At 46.6% G+C, this 9357-nt stretch overlaps 1 long non-coding RNA gene across 2 annotated transcripts; it reads right to left on the bottom strand.

The window, feature by feature from the left end:
* Positions 1-8050: 8050 nt before the first annotated feature.
* LOC110256284 (uncharacterized) lies at positions 8051-9357 on the bottom strand. Of its 2 annotated transcripts, none has more exons than XR_002337649.2 (2): positions 9139-9357; positions 8051-8428 (listed from the first exon to the last, which is right to left on the bottom strand). It is a non-coding gene; the product is annotated as an uncharacterized LOC110256284 (long non-coding RNA). The 2 variants fall into 2 exon arrangements; XR_002337648.2 differs by having other exon boundaries at positions 9203-9357.

Below are 9357 nucleotides of genomic sequence, written 5' to 3'. Positions count from 1 at the left end.
CTGTGGCTGTGGTGTAGGCTGGCAGCTGCAGCTCTGATTCGACCCCTAGCCTGGGAACCTCCATGCGCCTCAGGTGCAGCCCTAAAAAATAAAAATAAAAATAAAGCAAAGATTAAAAAAAAAAAAAAAGGAAAGCTTGGCCCACACCAAGGTCCTAAGAGCATTGCACTAGGATTTGCCAGAATGTTCCACGAATAGGCAGCATCTGAAGATGGCACCAAATAGTATAGAGATTAAAAAAAAAGCAACCAAAAAAAGACTTTTTCTTTTTCCTTTTTAATGGAAAAGGCAACAACAAACAAGTGATTTTCCTGGCACCTGAGTCTGTGTCCCCCGCGGCCCCCTCGGCCACCCTTCCCACCCGGCCTGTAATTACCTCCCGCCCCACACCTGTCAGCGGCGTCAGAGCCTAAATATTTGAGCGGATTATTCACCAGCCACAGTGAGACTTCTGACTCCGAAGCTCACGGTCCCCTGCAGGCTGCCGTGCAAGTGGCTGTGAGAACTCCTGCTCGGTAAACAGCTCATCGCGGGCCCCAGTGACTCACAGCGCAGGGAGCGTCTCTTCCCTCTACGTGGGACCAACTCAAGGGTTATAGCCCCGAGCTGCCCCCTGGCACCATTCTTTCCAACCCAGAACAGAAACACGGCTGAGCTCCCGCAGACAGGATGGGTTTTCTAGTGAGTAAGGCAAGAGGAAGGGAAATGTTGCATCATAAAGTAACCGTGCCTGTCCCCAGACATCCCTGCGCCGGATAATCGAGGGGTCCCTCTTCTCCTCGTGGCGATAAAGATCAAAAGAGCTGACTGTAACCTCTCGCCTGATCACGTTGCCCTTCTTGAACCCAAGAACCAGCTCCTTAAGCTGCCCTAGGCCGTCAGCCTTTTCTTTTTTTCTTCCTTCTTTTTTTTTAGGGCCGCACCTGTTCCCAGGCTAGGGGTGGAATCAGAGCTGCCGCTGCTGGTCTACACCACAGCCACAGCAACGCCAGATCACAGCGGCGTCTGCGACCTACACCACAGCTCAGGGCCACGCCGGATCCTTAAGGCACTGAGCAGGGCCAGGGATCGAACGCTCATCCTCATGGCTACCAGTCCGGTTCATTACCTCTAAGCCACAATGGGAACTCCTCCTTCAGCCTTTTCTCAGGACATTTTCTCCTCTCGGTCTTTCCCTTGAAACTTCAAGGTTTCCAGGTATTGCTTGTGAACTGGAAAGTCTTTTTCTGTGTTCTGGTTAGGGGTCTTCCTGACGCAAGTCCTGTGCTTGTAGACAGGACTTAGCTCCGAATCACTTCACTTCAATTAAACTTGACTGAAGTACATAGAGTTTCCAGAGTTTGTTCACTGTTCTGTCTTTAGTTATAAAATTCAAAGAACATCCCCAAGATAATAATCTTCTAAAATTCCCCACTTTCCTGGGAGTGGTGAAACAGTGATGAGTCTGAACCACTTTCTTGTGCCTAAAGAAAGAATCTGAACATGTGACCATTACACACAGATAATAGCCTTGGAAAGATCCCGCACGAAGAATATTGCTCAGGAAGTTCCCGTCATGGCTCAGTGGTTAATGAACCTGATTCGTATCCGTGAGGATGCAGGTTTCATCCCTAGGGGTCGCTCAGTGGGTTAAGGCTCTGGCATTGCTGTGAGCTGTGGTGTAGGTCGAAGATGTGGCTCGGATCCCTCGTTGCTGTAGCTGTGGTGTAGGCTGGCAGCTACAGCTCTGATTAGACCCCTAGCCCGGGAAACTCCATATACCTCGGGTGCAGCCCTAAAAAGACAAAAGACAAAAAAAAAAAAAAAAAGAATATTGCTCAAAAACACTGTCCCTACATGCTTCTTAATTTAAAAAAATTATGATAGAGCTAAGCAGAAAATTACCTAGTGCTCCCGTTAGGTTCTATTCGTTCATGTACATAAACAGTACGGGTGTGTGTGTGCAGCCTGAACTTCATTTCTTGTTCTTTTTCTTGCTTTCTTTCTTTTTTGGCTGTCCTGCATCTTATGGAGTTCCCAAGCCAGGGATCAGATCTGAGCCACTGTTGTACCCTACGCTGCACCTGTGACCACACCGGATATTTTAACCATGGCACTGGATGGGGGATCAAACCTGCATCCTAGTGCTGCAGAGAGGCCACTGATCTTGTTGTGCCACCATGGGAACTCCCACTTCTTGTTCTCATACAAAAAGGGTGCATTTCTGTGCTTTTATTTTCTCTCCCGCACGATAGTCCATCTAAACTTTGAACTGAATTTCTTTGATGATCAGTATTTCGGTTTTCCAGGGGAGTCTAACTTTTGAATTTCTCCATCATCCAGAGCATTGTGGTTACATCAAATCTGGCTGTATTTACAAACTCTACCTATTAAACTGGGCTTGTACGTACTGAGGGCTGGGGTGCCCCTAGGCTGCACGCTTTTCCTCCTTCTTTCTCGTTCTTTGAAAGTACTCGCAGGGACCATTGCAGTTCTGTCCCATCACAGTTAGATGGGAAGTGACGCTTTCAGGACCCATAGCTGGAATTATACCACACTGTGTGTGTGTGCTTTGTGGTTTTACGTGGGTGTAAAGAGAGTTCTCCCCTGTAAATGTCGCTTCAGATAATAATCTTTCTTTCACTTTTAGAATGCCTTGCCAATGCCTTTATCACCTGACCCAGTTCAAGGAACACTCTTTATAAGCTACAAGGACATGTCTTTAGGGTGGGGGCCAGGGGAGCCAGCGGGCACCAGCTCAGTGTGTGCTTAGACACACCCTCGGGAAAAAGTTCTGGCTTGTCCTTCTTGTCCAGGAATGTTTGCCCAAAATACAAGTTTTTGATCTCGTGAAACAATAGGTTCCAGACGACAGTGAGTCGGTTGCTATTTTCTGGTAGCAAATGAAATATTCTTGCCAAACTTTTTTTTTTTTTTTTTTTTCCTGTGGTTGGATTCCATTAGGATGTTCGAAGCATAAAGTCTGGAAGGTTTTTGAATCACAGTCACATGCTTTAAATGGGCATTTCCTTTTGCATCCGAAGTTAAGGGTTGCCTGTGTGCATAGGACATACCACTCTTCAGGACAGATGGGCAGACAAATCCTCAATTGATCATTGCCGTTTAGTAGGTCTTCACGAAACTGTTTTAGAGTTGGACTGAATTGGCAACACGGTGACATCGTGTCATGATTGTACCATGAAGCCTCAGGTGGTGAAAATTAATGCTGACATCAAGCGACCTTGGGATCCAGGCAAACGCAAAATTCACAGCCTTGACTTCCTCCTAGCTGCCCATGTGAAAACACACCGAGTGAGTCCCTATAAGTGCTTCTTTCAAGTTAATTATATTCAGAAGTTCTTTGAAGAAAGATTTAGAAAGCACACTGCTTATTGTTAAGAAGCGGGGGAGAACAGGAGGTCAGAAATGGGAGGTATTGAAAGGTTTCAAATTCTTTTTAAAGGAGTTCCTGTTGTGGTACAGCAGAAACGAATCCAACTAGTATCCATGAGGATGTGGGTTTGGTCTCTGGCTTCACTCTGTGGGTTAAGAATTCTGCGTGGCTGTGGCTATGGGGTAGGCTGGCAGCTGTAGCTCCAATTTGACCCCTAGCCTGGGAACTTTCATATGCCGTGGGTGCAGCCCTAAAAAAATAAAATAAAATAAAATAAAATAAAATAAAATAAAATAAAATAAAATAAAATAAAATAAAAAATAAAAAGATGTTTTAAAAGAGAATAGCATATTTTTCTATGATTATTGTTTTGCATTCTTTTAAAATAATAGGTTTTTTTTTTCTTCAGCCATCTGATGCTTTTGCTTTTGGAGTTGATCTAGTCCATAGCTTCATCCGAGCTGAAGAACTTCCGTGCCATCTTTATGTTATGGAAAAACTTTTTCTAGATACAAAGATATGGAAAGACATTTTACTCAAAATCTAAGGTACCTTTAGAGGCATGTGTCTTTATATCTTACCATAAATTTGGGGGACCTGTGAGCAACAAATTTTTGTGTTGATAAATTTGGGGCAGTTTCAGATTATGTAAGGATTTGTGGTGATATTGGGCTCTCCAGGTCCAAGAGCAGGAAAAGAATTTAGCATCTTCTTTTTTGACTCTTGGGAACATTCCTGGTTTTGTTCTCAATGGGGGCAGATTGAGGTCCTCACACACTGCTTGGGTTCCAAATATCTCTATTGAATCAGAATGGACTGGAATGTCCTGGATTTCTCCTTTTATTAACGGGAGGTTTGCACATGAAGCACGATTCAAGAACAGGCAATATATGGCTAGCCTGTCCTGCTCCGTAAGAAAATCTGCCACTGCCCTCTTTCTGCTTTCAAAATTTGAGGTCCTTTTCTTGTAGGAAATGTCAGTTGAAATAAGAATTTTTTTTTTTTTTTTTTTGTCTTTTTCAGGACCACCCCTGCAGCACACGGAGGTTCCCAGGCTAGGGGTCGAATCAGAGCTGTAGCTGCCGGCCTACACCACAGCCACAGCAACACCAGATCCAAGCCTCATTGCAACCTATACCACAGCTCAAGGCAACGTTGAAACTTTAACCCACTGAGCGAGCCCAGGGATCGAACCTGTGTCCTCATGGATACTAGTTGGATTCGTCTGCTCTGAGTCATGACGGGAACTCCATGAATTACATTTTCAAAAACTCTTTTATTAAACCACACATTGCTAATGCGTTTCTGTTTAATTTTAGAGCAGGTATTTATCGGTATTGCAGCAAATGCTTTACCAGTAAGAGGAAAGAGAATTCTAGGCAGCCAGGTGAGGATGTATGTAAGTGAGAGTTCTTCGTGCTTTTTCTACAGGCATATTAGATCATTTAATGGAGATTTTAAGATTTATATACAAAGAGATATACCACTTGATAACTCTGTAGTGATAATTTGATTCATCAGATTCTACCAAAGCTGAGGAAAGAAAACATAAGATGAATCCCTGGAGAGAGCAAAAAAAATTAATCTTAAAAAAAAATCAGTTGAGGGGGTTCTCAATGGGTTAATGATGCGACTTGTTTCTGCGGCGGCTCATTCCCGGGCGGTACAGTAGGTACAGTAGGTTAAAGATCCAGATGAAGCTGTGGCTGGGATTCGACCCCTGGTCTGGGAATCTCCATATACTGTGGGTAGAGCCGAAAAAGAAAAAAAAAAAAAAAAACCAAACAACAATGTGACTCTTTATATTCTGAATTTCCTTCTAATGTGGTTTTTTAATGGTGCATTTTGTTTGTTGCACCTGGTGCATGATTTGATGCTGAGTAATTTCGTGTAGAAAAATGCAAGGACTCCATAACCACAACGATTTCTCCCTCTGCCTGCCTCTGACCAAAGCCATCTGCAGCTTTTTGCAGGTGTAGGGTGCTCCATTCTCCCTGGACATTTGAGTTGCCCCAAGAGCGTCTGCCGGCTGGCAGGACCCCTCCTGTCCAGCCTTCCCCTGTCAATGCCCAGAAGGCAGTTGGAAGCCGGCGCCGCTGGGGTGGGCACGGAGCTCAACCTGCACGCGGTTGAAGAGATCGCGCTGGAAAGGTGGGCCCGCTGGGGCTGCGGATTAAGCTATTTGAATCCACCGTTTTAAAACCGGCCACAGAGCCCTTCAAACAGTTGGGGTTTTTGGGGGAACAGAATGTATATTTATTCAAGACTATGGACATGAAACATCTTTGATACTAAACTACCTTTGAATAAGTAATGCAAATATTGTGGCCCTGACTTTGCAAAGCCTTTTGCTTTGTTTTGCAAATGGAAGAGTTAAAAGCGCGAATTAGATGAAGCGGGTGGTTTTCATGTGTCTCTTGATTTCTTTTTGTTCACTGTGCAAGCTGTTAGGCGCTGTGGTCTGAGTGTCTCATGGCCCTTGAATTATGGTTTCTGTGATAAGAGGGCCGAGTGGGGGGAAGAGAGTTGGACAAGAGGAGCTGAGTTGGTTGTACTCTGGGGACCTGGGCGTGAGCCAGGAAAATAGCCGCCTGGTGGGGATTTGTAATTGATCACGACAGGGGTCTTCTCACCAGCTCAGAGGAAAGAATCGGGGTAGTTTATGTGCAATAGATTCAAAGCATCTCCCAGAAGAGCTTCTAGAAGCCTTTGGCATGAAAGGCAGGGGTCTCTCCTTGAACTCGAAGGCCAGGCTGTGCCAGGCTCTTAGGAAGCTGGCAGCTCCTCCGTGCCGTCTCCTCCTCCGGGCGCCATCCTGTCAATATTTGCGGAGTTAAGGCGCGCCTGGCTCCCGCCCCATGCCCGCACCTCTGCCCCTCCTGCTCGCCATTGGCTGGCACATGGATACGGGCTGGTTGCAGAAAACAATTATTCCCACAGAAAGTGACAGTTATTTAAAAGGGATCCCAGAATGTGGGAAAGTGGGAGGCTTAAAAAAAATTCCTTCATCTATTTTAAATGGGTAGTTACTTTAAATGTTGGTATTAGTTTCCTTAACTGTTAGTTTTAAATGATTATTTAAGACGAGCTTATCAGTACTGGTTCTTAAATGGTATCAAAGTACCGCATTAATAGTGATGTTGACAATAGGGGAAGCCGGGGAGGGGGGGCAGGGGAACAGGGGTTTATGAGAATTCTTACTTTTGTGTCATTTTTCTATGAACCCAAATCTGGTCTAAAAAATGAGGTCTGTTAACATTGCTAAAAGACCTACATATATGTATGTATATATGTATATGTGTATGTACGTGTGTGTGTGTGTGTGTGTGTGTGTGTGTGTGTGTACGTGGCATTGGTAGGAGATCACAGTGGCTCCATTTCCTTGGAGAAGGGTTGATCAGCAGCTTTTAACATGACGCAGACACCTCCCCCCAGAACTGAGCAATTCCTTTCCTAGGTATTGACCCCAAAGAAGTAAAATCCCATTCAGGGGTGTCTCGAGGTGGGCGCCCCCACCGGACTGGGAGATGAGGGGTGAGGAGGTGAGGGTGCCACGCAGCCGCCTTCTCCCCGTTTCATTCTCCTACTAATTTCCACGTTATCTACCGCCACATACTGGTCCGAGAAACGCCCTGGGTTCCTTCCTGACCATCCCCCACCTTCCAAACTCCCGGCCCTCTCTCCCGCCTTTCTGGAATTCCTCTGTGTTGCACAGTCGACCTCTTTTGTTGACTTACTCTACCTTTCCCTTCAATTTCTTATCTCTTTGCCATTTGTTGAAATCCTTGGGAGTTCCCTGGTGGCTCAGTGGGTTAAGGATTGCCCAGGAACTTCCCACGGCATAGGAGCAGCCAAACAAACAAACAAAATCCTTGGCTTTTAAAACTTTTTAGTTTTGATGATGATGTGTTAATTGATGAGTTCTTTCTGATTCTCTAGTCGTTTTTCTTTCCCGTGCCCTCATCTGTGTTGGCATTTGCATTACCTTGTCCCCTGAGTATTAGAAACAGGTTCCTTGTTTTAAGCATCCCCTCCCTACCCCCCCCCGAATTATTTTGGAACTGTTTCTTCTGGGTTCCCCTTTTCTTTGTCTTTTGTCTTTTTAGGGCTACACCTGTGGCACATGGAGGTTCCCAAGCTAGGGGTCTAATCAGACCTGTAGCCACCGGCCTACGCCACAGCCACAGCAACACCAGATCAGAGCCACATCTGCAACCTACATCACAGCTCAAGGCAACACCAGATCCTTAGCCCACTGGGTGAGGCCAGGGATTGAACCTGCAACCTCATGGTTCCTAGTCGGATTCATTTCCACTGTGCCAAGACGGGAACTCCTTTTTTTTCCCTTTGGGTCTAGGGTTCCCCTTTTCTAATTGTTTTCTGTCTTCACGTTGGAGACTTTCCTCAAATCTCTGCCAGTCCTGAAGGTGCTCTGGGTGTGACCACGGCTAATGTCACCAGTCCCTTCCCCAGAGGCCCCGAATGCCAAGCGTAGAATGTAGGGTCTTCATTCTGTGGTGGGCAATGGATGTGGGGGCACATCTGGCTGGCAGTGTCCTAGGGAAGGGGGTGTCTGGTGCAGCTGAGTAGGGAGACTCTGGCTCAGGTTCGAATACACACACACACACACACACACTTGCATGGAGTAAAGAAAATGCTTTAGACCTTAGGAAGGAATGTAGTTCCAGGATGAAATTTTTTTTTCATGTATTCTTCAGTCACATGTTTGATCTTTTCTCTGCTTCCCACTAAACAGGCCTTGAATTTGAGCCACATTCTTTAATTATAAATCCTGACTTTTCTCTCTGCAAATTAAAAATGAGCATAAAATAATGCATCGTTTGTTTGAGCTTTAAATTACAAATGACATGAGCAGTCATAAAGCAGAGGTGTGTTTGAAAATAATTTGAAGATGACATGAATGGAAGTTGCTTTCATCTGCATTCCTGCCAGCTTTACAGCTGTCTTTGACTCCCTAAGCAAGTACACGGGAACGGCGGCTGACCCATCCGCCAGGACAGGCAGGTGTCATTTTAGTCCAGTCATCTTCCATACCTGTGGATCAGAAGTCAGAGCAAGACTTGGTTACTGCAAGCATGAAAACCTTCATTTCTGCAGAATGATTTTCACTGCATCCCTGGAAGCCTATGAAAGCAGCCCAGCCTGAACCAAGAGAGACACTCAGAGCCAACACTCACACTGGCCTTGGCATATAGGTCATGGAGACACGGTCCTGGGGACACATTCGTCTCATCTATTTAATGCACACAATTCCTTTTTATTTTCATTTTTTTTTATTTTTTATTTTTGGCCACACCTGGCCATGTGGAAGTTCCTGGGCAGGGATCAAACCCAGCCACAGTGGCGACACATAGCACTAACAAGGCCAGGTCCTTAGCCCTCTGAGCCACAAGGGAACTCCTAATGCCCACAATTCTGAGAAGTCTGGCTAGAGGGAGAAGGTGAGGCAAGAGAGCCCAGTGACCCGCCCGCTGGGAGGTGGTGAGGCTGGACTGGACACCATGGGCAGCTTGAACGCCACCGTGCTGTCCGCTGCCACTCAGACCGAGAGACCAGGGGCCCGAGCCAAACCACGGCCACTTGTGCCTACAGCAGTGCCTGGCACAAAGCGGCTGCGCCACAAGGACCTGCCAATGGAGCTCTGGACGTCTGGCTGGGAGCAGGGCCGGCTCATCCGTAGGGCTGATTCGCGAACGGCCACGGCTGCAGTTCCTGTGCTCGGCCCACAGGTGGCAGATGCTCACCTTGCGGAGAGGCTCCCTTTTCGGAATTTGGCAAAGCCCCCGGGGTGTGTGGGAGAAGTCGTACCCACGGATTCCTTTCCAAATAGACATCCTGGGAGGGAAGTCTTGGCTGGCGAGGTCTGAAGCGAGCAGCGATAGGAGAGACCCAGCGGCAGAGCAACACGCGTGCGGGACGCAGGCCCTGGGGTGGGCGTGGCTCGGGAGTGGGCGTGGCTGGGG

This window comes from Sus scrofa, chromosome 13 (assembly GCF_054392235.1).
Source record: "Sus scrofa isolate SSC_HxYL_T2T_F1_AM1 chromosome 13, Sscrofa_HxYL_maternal_Yorkshire_Landrace_v2.0, whole genome shotgun sequence".
NCBI lineage: Eukaryota > Metazoa > Chordata > Mammalia > Artiodactyla > Suidae > Sus > Sus scrofa.
Note: the sequence above shows the minus strand (reverse complement) of the source record. Positions and strands in the feature narration are given on the sequence as shown.